The sequence below is a fragment of the Capra hircus genome, chromosome 11, assembly GCF_001704415.2.
Source record: "Capra hircus breed San Clemente chromosome 11, ASM170441v1, whole genome shotgun sequence".
NCBI lineage: Eukaryota > Metazoa > Chordata > Mammalia > Artiodactyla > Bovidae > Capra > Capra hircus.
Window position 1 is genome coordinate 100,230,922 of NC_030818.1, and position 13,720 is coordinate 100,244,641.

Consider the following 13,720-nt stretch of genomic DNA (forward strand, 5'->3'; position numbering starts at 1 on the left):
GCCACCGAATAAAACATAACTTTCAACTTTCAGGTTGTAAATACTTTTAAGTCGACGTATTTAATGAATTAATTACATTTGATCATTTCATCATCCACTAGAGAGTCATTAGGTCCTACTTATGTGCCAGACAGTGAACGTAACATTTCTGTGCTCATGAAGCTTATGTTCTCATGGCAAAGGTTTATAGACGGCAAGGAAATGAAGAGTGAAACGTGTATTTGTCAGTTAGCGAGGGTGCTGGGGAGAAAAACTCAGCTGGGAAGGTGGGGGTTCAGGGGGCAATTTTTAATAGGCCGCCAGGGTAGGCCTCACTGAGTAGGTGGCGTTGGAGCAGAGACCCAAGGAAGGTGAGGAGACAGCGGTGCAGAAGTCGGCAGAAGGGCATCCTGGCAGAGGGAACGACAAATACCAGGGTGTCCCCCCACCCCAGGTGGGAGGATGCTGCTGCTCGGCAGGAGGGGTGGGGGGCTGTGGAGTACGATCAGAAACCAAAGAGGGCCAGGTACACTCTGGGGGCCTGTGGGGCCCCTCTAGGGGTCTTGGCTTCCACGGGGTGAGCTGGTGAGGGACACAATTGGAATGTCTGTGTTTATATGGACCTGTCTCCAGTGAGCAGGGAGAGGATTCATCAGAAGCCCAGCGATGCTGTTCCTCTAGCTCCCCGCTCCCTGCCCTCCTGCCCTGCCTCAGCGATCGCCTGTGCCAGCTGCCCCTAAACACAGCCTCTGGCAGAAAGGCTGTTTCTCTTCCACATGCTTCTGAAGAGGATGGGTCCTTTGTTGTGTGACACTGGCCTCCTCCTTAGCACCCCCAGCCTCTCATCTGGGCAACAAGAAAAGCAGAGTTATTTCCCACTAAGGGATGCATGGAGATAAGACTTCATAAACAGAGCCCTTCCAGCCGGGCTGGGGTGAACAGATGAGTCGCTGCGTGCATTTTATAGGTGGAGAAAAGGACACTCAGAGGGAACAGGGTCCAGTCCCTTGCGTGATAGGTGACTGGTTAGTGGTTAGACTGGGACTCCCACTAACAGCCCCAACTGAATCTTCCCCAGGGTGCTCCCAATTTCAAAGTTTGTTTCTTTTGAACCAGGCTTCCCTGATGGCTAAAGATGGTAAAGAATCAGCCTGCAATGCAGGAGACCTGGGTTCAGTCCCTTGGTTGGGAAGATGCCCTGGAGAAGAATACCACCTACTCCAGTATTCTTGCCAGGAGAGTTCCATGTACAGAGGAGCCTGGTGGGCACAGTCCATGGGATCTCAAAGAGTCTGACACAACTGAGCAGCTAACCCTTCATCTTCTCTTGAACTGGGGGTCTGTGAGCATCTTCAGTAGAGGATCGAATAGAGAATCGTTTTGGCTTTGGGGAAAACATTAAACTTCTCCCCTGGCCATTGCCCTGCAAACGCAGTCCCAGTCAACACACAGAGAAGGAGTGACTGGCTTCCAATAACACTTCATTTGTGTTTTAAGTTCGGTTCAGTTCAGTCGCTCAGTCGTGTCTGACTCTTTGTGACCCCATGGACTGCAGCATGTTAGGTTTCCCTGTCCATCACCCACTCCCAGAGCCTACTCAAATTCATGTCCATCACGTTGGTGATACCATCCAACCATCTAATCCTCTGTCATCCCCTTCTCCTCCCACCTTCAATCTTTCCCAGCATCAGGGTCTTTTCTAATGAGTCGGTTCTTCGCATCAGGTGGCCAAAGTATTGCAGTTTCAGCTTCAGCATCAGTCCTTCCAATGAATATTCAGGACTGATTTCCTTTAGGATGGACTGGTTGGATCTCCTTGCAGTTCAAGGGGCTCTCAAGAGTCTTCTCCAACACCACAGTTCAAAAGCATCAATTCTTGGGTGCTCAGGTTTCTTTATAGTCCAACTCTCACATCCATACATGACCACTGGAAAAACCATAACTTTGACTAGACAGACCTTTGTTGGCAATGTCTCTGCTTTTTAATATACTGTCTAGGTTTTAAAGTTCATGCAATTTTCATGTGTTACAGAACAGTCTTTTTTTTTTTTTTAAGCCATTTACAAATGCAAAAACCATTCTTAGCCTGCAGGCTTCATGAGAACAAATAGGTTTACCAATTGCTGGCTTAAAGCACAGAAGTTGCCAATGGTGGAATTTCAGGCTGGGTTGGTGAGAGAGTCCAGGGAGGAGGGAAGAAAGGAGGGAGGAGCTTCCCAGTTCCTCCTCATACCCGCTTTGTCCAGGGCCCACCTGTAAAGACTATCCTTGGACTGAACAACCTTTTTTTGTGCAACCCTAGGGCACATGGGTCACAACCTGAGCCCTGCCCTTTGCTGGGCTGTTAATATTTTATGGAGTCAGGGACTTTGCCGCTCATGAAAGGGTCAATCCTGGGGATGTGGCATTGAGTGGTGAGAACTGCTGCTCTCTCCTGCCTCCTTTCCCTAGACTCACACTGGCCCTTCGTGTTTGTCAAAGTATTTGTTGACTGTTCAGTGCCCTATAGACCCAAGTTCATTTAATTCTCCCAGGAACTCCAGCGATCGAAAAAGAAAAAAAAAGTAGTATGTCTATTTCACAGATGAGGGAAGGGAGGCTCAGAGAAGGTGAGCCACTTGGCCAAGCTCACACAGCACGCAGGGGAAGAGAAGGACTCAACACAGCCTCCAGGCTCCCCTGCCTCTAGTCTCCGAGGAAGGAGGGTGGGAAGGAGAGGGCAGGCCAGAAGCAGGATGAAGAGGAGAGACATCAGCAGCTCCAGACCTGAGGAGCCGCCACAGCAGGGTGTGTTCTGTTGACCTCCCACCCCCGTCTCCTATCCCCTACCCTGGTTCCACCTTCTCTTCTCTTAAATTTCCCATCTGAAACTCGGAAACAGAGGCAGGTGAGAGGGAGCGATTGCTCCAAGTCTACCCCAGCCAGGGGCAGACTCGGCCTGGAATCCAGGCTGTGATGCTGAGTCCTGTGCTTCCCACTCCACCCTCATCCACAGGATGATCGCCAAGGGGCGGAGGTGCCTCCCAAGGGAGCTCAGCTGGCCCCAGAGGGGTGGTTTCCACTCTGCTCTTCCAGCTGCCGCTGCCATTGGCCAAAGCCACATCCAGCTGCCCAGCCTCCTGCTGCTGCCTGACCTCTGAGGCTGTTCTGAACCATCAGGGGTGGAAAACAGCCTTGCAGGTCACTCATTAAACTCCCCGATGCAGCTTTTCCAAGAAACCACTCCGGACTCCGTGTTCTGTCTAGGTGAGGACAGGCAAACCGGGGTCCAGCCCAGAGGGCACTCCCTGTTCCTGGGGCCAGTGCCCAGATCTGGACGGCAGCAAAGTGGCTTCTGGTGCCAACCATGAGACCGTCGCAGGGTGCAAGGTTGGGGTCTCTACACACCCAAGCTCCTCCATGAGCTGCACATGCAGAGCTCTCCCATCTCAGAGGAGAGATGGGGGACAAGGAGGACCTACTCTACGGTCACAAGCTGCATCTATGTTTATAGGTTCTCGGGGGATTTAACAGGATCACATCCATTGAGCATGCCCTTCAGTTCGGACAACAGACCTCAACAGTCAGCTCTGACCCTTAGAAAAGTCACCTTGGCTGCAATGTGGAAGGTGCGTTAGAGCAGGCGGTGAGCCTAGGCAGGAAGACAGGCGAGGTGTCTCCTGCGGAGGTAGAGGTGCAAAGGGATGGTGATCTAAGGCAACAGCAGTGAGGAGACTCCCCTGGGGGTCCTGGGGTTAAGAATCCACCTGGCAACGCAGGGGACTCGGGTTTGATCCCTGGTCGGGGCACTAATATCCTACATGCCGGAGGCTGCTGAACCCAAGCCACAGCCAGAGAGTCTGTGCGTCACAACCAGAGAGTCTGTGCGTCACAACTAGAGAGTCTGTGCGTCACAACTAGAGAGTCTGTGCGTCACAACTAGAGAGTCTGTGCGCCACAATGAAAGATTTCACGTGATGCAATGAAGATCTGAGTGCCACACTAAGACCAGATGCAGCCAGACAAATAAATATTGAAAACAAAACAAAACAGTGGGGAGGGGGAGAAGCGATCAGAGCCCCCATGCTCCTGCATTTTGTCACTGGAGACTTTAGGTGTCTACCAGGTGCCAGCGTGAGAGATGCCATATGACAAGGGACCACCTGGTGGGAGGAAGGGAAGGGTCAGAGAAGCAGCCCCAAGGAACAGTGTGTGTGTGCAAAGACCATAAAACAAGGAACCGCTTGGTGTATTGAAGACACCTAAAGCAGGCCAGTGCTGCTGGAGTGTGGTGGGTGAGGGCAGAAAAGGAAGTACAGGGTGCTAGATTTTATCCTACGAGGGATAGGGGCCCATCAGAGTCTTTTTAGAAATCATTTTAATTCATTAGTATTTTTTTTCTTAAAAATAAACTTTATTAGGATATTAATAGAATTATTTGGGGAATGCAAGTTTGCCTTAACATCTGAAAATCAATGTAATTTACCACATTTACAGAATAAAGAGAAAATTATATGATCATCTCAATAGATGCCAAAAAAAAATTTTTTTTGACAAAATTCAATACCCACTCATGACAAACACAGAAAAGTGAATTTCTTCACCTGTGGAAAATATCTAATAAACACCTACAACTAACATCATACTTAATGGTGAATGACTGAATGAATGACCCCCTAAGATCATGAACAAGTGAAGTATATCAACTCAGACCAATTCTATTCAGCACTGTGCTAGGGTCCTCACCGTTGGAATAAGGCAAGAAAAAAAGGCACAAAGAAAACAGAGGGGAAAAGTACAACCGTCTCTGTTCACAGTCAACATTATTGTCCACATAGAAAACCCTAAGGTATTTACAAAAGTCTACTAAAATTAATCAGCAAATTTAGCAAGGTTGCAGGAGACAAATCTAATATACAAAAATCAGTTGTATTTCTCTACATTAGCAACAATCAATGGGAAGATGAAATTTTAAACATCACTTAACAATAGCATCAAAAACCTTAAAATACTTAGAAACAGATTTAATGAAAGAAGCAAGACCCACACACTGAAAACTATAAAACATGCTCAGACATCTGAGTCAAGTTGGATCTGTTGGCACTCCGGGTGAAAATGAGGACTTTTGTACCACCCATCAGAGATGCCCCAACCTGTCAGGCGTTATTCTTCTCTAAATGAAAGACTTGGGCATTTGCCTGAGAATAGACTTCCACCTGGCAAGTCATCCAAGGTGCCCAATAAAATATCCATCTCAGAGCTGGGCTCTGGAGCAGCCATACCTGTGGCCCCAAGAAGCTCTGTCTCCTGCTCCAGATTCCAGCCGCTCCTCATGACAGCCACACGTTCTTTCCCAAACGGAGCACGTCCACACTCACCTGGTCCATTCACAACACCTCATCAGCAGCAGGGATCCTTTTTATTTTAAATTAATTTTATCGGAATATAGTTGCTTTACAATGTTGTGTTAGTTCCTGCTGTACAGAGAAGTGAATCAGTTGTGTATACATATAACTCTTTTTTTAGATTTCCTTCCCATTTAGGTCCCCACAGAGCACTGAGTAGAGTTTCCTGTGCGGTACAGTAGGTTCTCATTAGTTATCTACTTTATACATAGCACTGTATATATATGGGGGCTTCCCTGATAGCTCAGTTGGTAAAGAATTCACCTTCAATGCAGGAGACCCCGGTTCGATTCCTGGGTCAGGAAGATCCTCTGGAGAAGGGATAGAGTACCCACTCTAGTATTCTTGGGCCTCTTTTGTGGCTCAGCAGGTAAAGAATCCGCCTGCAATATGTATATATGGCACCTATATGCATTGTATATATGTATATATGGCAATCCTAATCTCCCAATTCATCCCACCCCCTCCAAATTCATCCCACCCCTCACTTCCCCCTTGGTAACCGTAAGTTTGTTCGCTACCTCTGCGACTCGATTTCTGCTTTGCAGATAAGGTCATCCATACCATTTTTCTAGATTCCACATGTAAGTGATATTAATGATATTTGCTTTTCTGACTTACTTTATTCTGTATGACAATCTCTAGATCCATCCACGTCTCTGCAGATGCCAGTGTTTTGTTCCTTTTTGTGGCTGAGTAATATTCCATTGTATGTATGGACCACGTCTTCCTCATCCATTTTTCTGCTGATGGACCTTTAGGTTGCTTCCATGTCCTGGCTGCTGTAAAGAGTGCTGCAGTGAACATCGGAGTGCGTGCATCCTTTCGAATTCTGGTTTTCTCTGGATATAAGCCCAAGAGTGGAATGCTTGGGTCATACGATGGCTCTATTTTTAGTTTTTTAAGGAACGTCCACATTGTTCTCCACAGTAGATGTGCTAGGCTTAGTTGCTTAGTTGTTCAGCCGTGTCCGACTCTTTGCAACCCCATGGACTGTAGCCCTCCAGGCTCCTCTGTCCATGGGATTCTCCAGGCAAGAATACTGGGGTGAATTGCCATGCCCTCCTCTAGGGGATCTTCCCAACCCTGGAACTGAACCAGGGTCTCCTGCATTGCAGGTGGATTCTTCACCAGCTGAGTTACCAGGGAAGGCTGTAACAATTTACATTCCCATCAACAGTGTAGGAGGATTCCCTTTTCTCCACACTCTCTCCAGCATTTATTGTTTGTAGGTTTTTGATAATGGCCATTCTCATCAGTGTGAGGTGACACCTCATTGTAGTTGTGATCGACAGAAATATAGATCAGTGGAACAGGGTAGAAAGTCCAGAGATGAATGCATGCACCTATGGCCACCTAATCTCTGACCAAGGAGGCAAGAATATACAATGGGGAAAATACAGTCTCTTCAATAAGTGGTGCTGGGAAAACTGGACAGCTACATGTAAAAGAATGAAATTAGAACATTTCCTAACACCACACACAATAATGAACTCAAAATGGATTAAAGACCTAAATGTAAGGCCAGATACCAGGAAACTCTTAGAGGAATACATAATGGCACAAGTCAGAGCAACATCTTTTTTGATCCGCTGCCTAGAGTAATGAAAATAAAAGCAAAAATAAACAAATGGGACCTAATTAAACTTAAAAGCTTTTGCACAGCAAAGGAAACCATAATAAGATGAAAAGAAAAGCCTCAGAACAACGGGAGAAAATATTTTCAAACAAAGCAACTGACAAGAGACTAATGCAAACAGCTCCGGCAGCTCAATATCAAAAAACACAAACAACCTAATCAAAAGATGGGTGGGAGACCTAAACAGACATTTCTGCAGCGAAGACATACAGATGGTCAACAAACACGAAAAGACGTTCAGCAGGGAAACTTCAGGTCTTCTAGCTCTGGGTCCTACTGGTCTATATCCTTAAAAGATTCTCAACTGAGATTTCACATCAAATAAAGGAACTGTTTTGTGACTCAATGTGTTTCAACATTATCTCAGAGATACACTTCTGGTTTAAAACAAAAACTGAATTCACCACAAGTGAATATCATCTCAAATTGTAGACTGATCTGAGTTTCTTCCTCTTTGCGCGTATAAACAACCACGAATATTTCTGAATAAACAGTTTTAAGGTTTTTTTTTTCAATGTTGGAGAATGTACAAAAATATAAATAAATGGAGAGCTATACCATGATCAAGCATTGAAAAACTCTATATTGTTAAGATGTCCATTCTCCCCTAGCTGATATACAGATTTATTGTAATCCCCAATCATAATCCAAGCAGGCTTTTTACATAAACAGACAAACTGTTTCTATTATTTAAATGGAAACACAAAGGACCTGGAATAGTCAAAGCAGTTTTGAAACAAAATTGGAAGATCTATATTATCTGACTTGCAGTCTTACTGTAAACTTACAGCAATCAAGATGGTATGGTATTGGCATCAGTTCAGTTCAGTTCAGTCGCTCAGTCATGTCTGACTCTTTGCGACCCCATGAATCGTAGCACACCAGGCCTCCCTGTCCATCACCAACTCCCGGAGTTCACTCAGACTCACGTCCATCGAATCAGTGATGCCATCCAGCCATCTCATCCTGGGTCGTCCCCTTCTCCTCCTGCCCCCAATCCCTCCCAGCAGCAGAGTCTTTTCCAATGAGTCAACTCTTCACATGAGGTGGCCAAAGTACTGGAGTTTCAGCTTTAGCATCATTCCTTCCAAAGAACACCCAGGCCTGATCTCCTTTAGGATGGACTGGTTGGATCTCCTTGCAGTTCAAGGGATTCTCAAGAGTCTTCTCCAACCCCACAGTTCAAAAGCATCAATTCTTCGGCGCTCAGCCTTCTTCACAGTCCAACTCTCACATCCATACATGACCACTGGAAAAACCATAGCCTTGACTAGACAGACCTTTGTTGGCAAAGTAATGTCTCTGCTTTCGAATATGCTGTCTAGGTTGCTCATAACTTTTCCACATAGATGTGAATAGATAGATGAGCGGCACAGAAGGAATCCAGAAATCGGGCAACACTTATACAGTCAGTTAATCTTCAACAAAGGTGCTAAACACAATTTGATAGGGAAAGGAAATTCTTCAACTAATGTTGCTCGAACAACAGGGAAAAATGAGCCGTCCAAGGTCAGTCTGTTCTCACCCTGATCTGCGCCTCTGCGCAGCCATCCACCCAGTGCTCCGAGGGCAGGGCCCCTGCTAGCAGTCGGGCCTCACTTTTCCTCGCAGACGCCTGTGACCTCACCCTTCCTCGCAGCACCAGTGCCTATGCACCAGGAAGGGACAGTGCCCTGGGCTGCAGCCGGTTCTGCAGCAGGAGCAAAGGTCCCCACAGTCCTGGGACCAAGACTCCGGCTCCTCTATCAACTCAACTTAAGCCTGAGCTAGAGCAGAGGGTTTGGGCCAGAGCTCCAGACCCCAGATCCCAGTTCTGCTCTGCCACTCACATGCTGTGCGGCCTTGGGGAAGATAGCACACTCGGAGCTGCAGGTTCCTGTCGGTAAAAGGAGGATGACAATAAAAGTGACTTCATATAGGGTGAGAACCAAGTGAATGTAAGCATAAAAAAGTGCTTAGCTAATTTATTTTTTTTAAGGGGGACTGCAATGTGGGAGACCTGGGTTTGATCCCCGGGTGGGGAAGATGCCCTGGAGGAGGGAAAGGCTACCCACTCCAGTATTCTGGCCCGGAGAATTCCATGGACTGTACAGTCCATGGGGTCGCAAAGAGTCGGACAGGACTGAGGGATTTCACTTCCACTTTTCACTTTCCCTGGAGGTTCAGTGGTTAGGAATCTGCCTTGCAATCGATCTCTGGTCAGGGAACTAAGAACCCACATGGCGCCAGGCAGCTAAGCCTGCGTGCCACACCTCGAGAGAAGCCCATGTACTGCAACGAATATGCTGTGTGCTGCAACTGAAGTCTTAGTTGTATTCGGCCAAATACAAAATTAATCAAAGATTTTTTTAAAAAAGCATCTAGTGAGAACCACGAGGGTTGTGGTTATGGCCCAAGTCCACCCAGACCTCCTCGGGACTGTTAATCTTATTTTCTCTTCTACCCCCATCCTCCCCCACCCATCCATCCTAGACTGGAGGGGCTCAGCTCCCACTCCATCCTCTTCCTAAGGTCAGGGTAATGGGGCTTCTCTCTGGGGCCACCATGACTCCGGAGAGCTCGGGAGAACATTATATCTGGCTGCCTCCGTTTCCCTCCACTTCCTCTGTAACAGCTCCACGGAGGGGAGCCCCCATCCATCCACACCCTCCCCAATTTTCTTGAGGGGCAGTGACATCTTAGAGGAAGAAACAAGGATGGAGCACAAAGTCAGAGGATGGAGACATAAAGACAGGCGGGAGGGAGTTCCCTGGTTGCCCAGTGGTTAGGGCTCTGCCCTCCCACTACAGGGTACATGGGTTCCACCCCTGGTCTGGGAGGCAGTAATGAGGAGCCAAGGCACCGCCCGGGGCTCCATGAGCCCTGAGGGTGTGTTGTTTTGTGGCCAGAGGCTCTGTGAGGCCCAGGGGTGGCCCTGTGAATGGGCTAAGGGGACCCAGCCAACACTTCTCGTCCTGCAGGAAGTAACTCAAGTCGCCTCAGTCGCCTAGCCCCATACCCTGGCCACTACAGCCACTCTTGGGATTTGGGGGCCAGAGGCTGAGGCTGTACAGAGGGCTGCAGCTCTGCTAGTGAGTTGGTCTGATGCTTCCATCCTCCTGAAGGACTCACAGCTACTCAACTGGCTGACGTGCCTGGGTGACCAGATCGGAGCGTGGGGCGGTGGGTAGGGGACCAGCAAGCCGAGGAGCTGACAGTGACTAAGCCTTCACCCCTCTCTGCCAAGGCTCCCTTTTTCTGGCTGCTCCTTATTTGCAGGAAGGGGCCTGGGACAGGGCAACCTCCTTACCATGACCTCCCCCTCCCCGCCCTACCTCTTTTCCAAGACGTCTGAATGGCTAACCCGGCACAGCTGCTTCCGGGTTCCCACCCCTAGAAGGGTCCAAGGCAGGGAGGACTTGGGAAGCTGCCCTCTGGGGGTCAGTCCTAACCCAGGCATTGCCTTTGACAGGTTGGGACTCGCTGTTTTATTGGGTTGCCGTTCCAGTGATTGATGCTTCAGGGCCTATAAAACCAGACTGAGAAACTCCTGACACAGAACCTTCTGAAGGCCAGACTGGGGTCACAACTCGCTGTTTATTTTCAGGCAAGAAGCTTTGCCTCTGTGAACCTCAATTTTCCCTTCTACTTAATGGGTGAGCAGTGAGCCAGTCTTTTTTTATCCACTATTTACTGGGTGTGCTCCGGTCAGGTGCCAGGCTCTGGGGAGACAGCCAGGGACCCGCCCTGGACTGAAGGATGAAGCTAGGACCTTGTAGGATCATCCCCTCCACCTCAGTTTTCTCACCAATGCAATGGGCTCGGGGCTCGCTGGGGGCTGGAGTGGAGGGAAGGGAGGGAATTGTGGGGTCTGTAGCAAGGCCGCCACTGGACAAAAATGGGCCTGAAACTCACGAGCCTAAGGGATTTTTTTTTTTTTAATTCCACAACCACGGCGAAGCTCTTGAGCGTTCCCCACCGACCAGGCGGCAAGTCTGGCAGGAGGGGTTGTCACCCTGTCCATTGCGCGGGTTCCAGCCACTGCCGCACCCAGGGGAGCCGCCAGCCCGCGGCCGGGACCGGTCAGAGCCTGCGGCCTGGGCGGAGGACCTGTCGGGAGGAGGAGTGGGCTAGGAGGCGGGATGGGGGGAGGAGGGAAGCGGGAGGAGCGAGGAGGGAGGGACGCGCCTGGCCCCGCCCCGGCCGCAGGTGGCCGCGAACGCTGAGCGGCTCCGCGAGGGGGCCGGGCCCGGGGGCGGGGCCTGCGCTCACGGTCCCCCGCCTTGTCCCCCGGCCACCACCGCCCCGGGCCCTGCCCCCCGGCCCCGAGCTTATAACCCGGGATGCGCGCCGAAACCCGCCCTGCTCCGCCGACTGCTGCCGCCGCTGGTCGCCCGGTAAGGAGGCCCCCGCCTTCCCACTCCTCAGCCTAGGTCGCCCTCTGCCCGGATCCCTCCGAGGACCAGCGGAGGAGGCGGAGGGGACCGCGCGCCCCCCGCCCCGCCTCCGCTTCGGAGCCGGACGGGAGGGAAGGGGGGCGGACGCCCAGACTCCTGTTGCTCGAACGCCGGGCGACCGGATTCCTGGCTCTCTGGGGCCGCGGGGATGGGACCCGGGCGCGAGTCCGGGTCGGGGGCGGGGAGGGGGAGCTGGGAGCAGGTCGGGTTACTTGTCGCCTTTGTGGGCCGAGGTCCTTTCTGGATCTTCTTCCTTCTCGATCCAATTTTCTGTATGCCGCGAACCCCACAAATGGAGAACCTCGGGAACCCGGAGGGTGTTGGCGGGGCGGGGGGTGCGGTTCCCGATCTTGTTTGCCCGCACTCTGACCGCCGTCTCTGTCTCCACTAGAACCAGAGTGCCAGACTCACCTCGGGCCCCTCACGCGCCCCCCGGGGGCTTGGGCATCTCGGCCCCTCCCACAGCCCCGCCTCAGTTTCCCGGAGCAGGTGGGCTCGGGGGCTCCAGGCAGCCCGCCCCGGGGGGCCTCGGGTGTGGCTGGGCTCCTTCCTCTGCAGGTGCGGGGTGGGGGGCGGTCGGTCGCCCGCCTCTGCCTTCTGAAGCGGCTTTGCGTTCTCTGGCTGGTGGGGTCGGCCGCCTCGCCTGGCCGCGGTGCCCGGTTTCCGGCTGGCACCGGACTGTGGGAGGGGCCGCTCCGCAGGAAATGTCAGCCGTCCGGGTGGCTGTTCCCTTTGGCCCCTTGGGCGGCTGCGCCCTCCAGGGAAGGAAAGTCTGAAATGGAGGAAACTCCTCTCCCAACCCGCCAGAGCTCTTCCTGAGGAGGTCCTGTGACCTTAGTGCCCGCCCCCCACCGCCACCTCAGTGTTCCTCTCTGCGAAGTGGGGGCGTCTGCTCCCGACAGCGCCGTCTGGCTGCTCCTCCCGGGCAGGAACAAACCTGTCCTTTCCCCAGGGATGGATCAAATAGGTCCTGGGCTTTGATCCCTCCGCTCCACGCCCAGACGAGGGACAGGAGAGGGCAGGTTTCTGGGCCCCTGCAGACCCCAGCCCTGAAGGCAGGCACAACTCCAGGACTGGGTGAGGCTTTGGGTCAGCCTCGCAGCTTCCCAAGCTTCAGTTTCTCCGCTCGTCGCGGCTGACACAGGTTCAGGGCTCAGGGAACAGTAACAGGATGTGTACTGTGGGGGGACTTCCCTGGAGGTCCAGTGGTTGAGACCCTGCTTCCACTGAGTGCCTGCTAAGTAGATTCAGTCGTGTCCAACTCTCTGGGACGCTATGGACTTACAGTCTGCCAGGCTCCTCTGTCCGCAGGATTCTCCAGGCAGGAATACGGAAGTGGGTGGCTATGCCCTCCTTCAGGGGATCTTCCTGACCCTCTTATGTCTCAGGTCTCCATTGACAGGCAGATTCCTTACCAATAGCGACACCTGGGAAGCCTACCCACATGTCCCGGGGCAGCCCCCCAAAGTTAGGAGGATGTGTACTGTTGAGAGCGGGTCCTGGGTCCATTCACTCACTGTCGGGGAGTGACCCACTTGGTGCTGCCATTCTGGGGGCTCAGGAGTGGGGGTCCTTGCCCTCCTATCTTAGGTTCTGGTGGGGAAGGGAGACTGTCGGGGTGGGGGCTGCCCCAGGTGGAGCCAGCTGCATGGTTGTGCCAAGTAATACTGGCTCTGTTGAGTGCTCGAGAGTGAGTTGGTGAATCCTGCCCACTGAGCACGTAGATCCCAGGCCAGGCCTGGGGTGGGTAAAGGAGAGAGGCCCCCATTCAGCACACTCTTGAGCTCCCCTGAGTACCCACCTGTGCCCCAATCAGCTGCCTGCTTTCCCTGGGCTTGTGTGGTCCCTTGGCTGGGATGGTAACTTGGGCCCAGGGCCCCAGGAACCTGACTTGGGGGTGGGGTCCCAGACTCACCTGCTATGCAAGCACTTTCCCAGCACCCCATCTCATCTTGGTCCTGTGAGTCCTGGGCGGCAAGCCAAGACTGTCAGATGCCTTCATCCGAAGGAACGCTGAGCACACAGCCTCTGAAGTGAGTGCCTTGCCTGTGGGCATCCACGTGGAGGGAGATAACCTCTCTGGAATTCAGGGTCTATGGCCCTGATTTTCTGAGGAAACACTTTGGGCAAAGTTGATCTTCCAGACTTTGGCTCCTTCTTGTGTGGCATATGCCCTCCCCTGACTTGAGATAGGCCAGGTACCCAAAGGCATTTTAACAGAGTAGAATAAACAAATGAATGAACTCACCTTTGCTCCAAAACCAAATGCTGTTTGGAGAGGG

General features: G+C 51.6%; 1 protein-coding gene across 1 annotated transcript in view; it reads left to right on the plus strand.

The window, feature by feature from the left end:
* ASS1 (argininosuccinate synthase 1) overlaps positions 11,275-13,720 on the plus strand; it is a 51,351-nt gene continuing 48,905 nt past the window's right edge. Inside the window, exon 1 of the mRNA XM_018055982.1 lies at positions 11,275-11,378. The gene's annotated coding sequence lies outside the window, so the exon portion shown is untranslated. The remainder of the gene's footprint in view (positions 11,379-13,720) is intronic.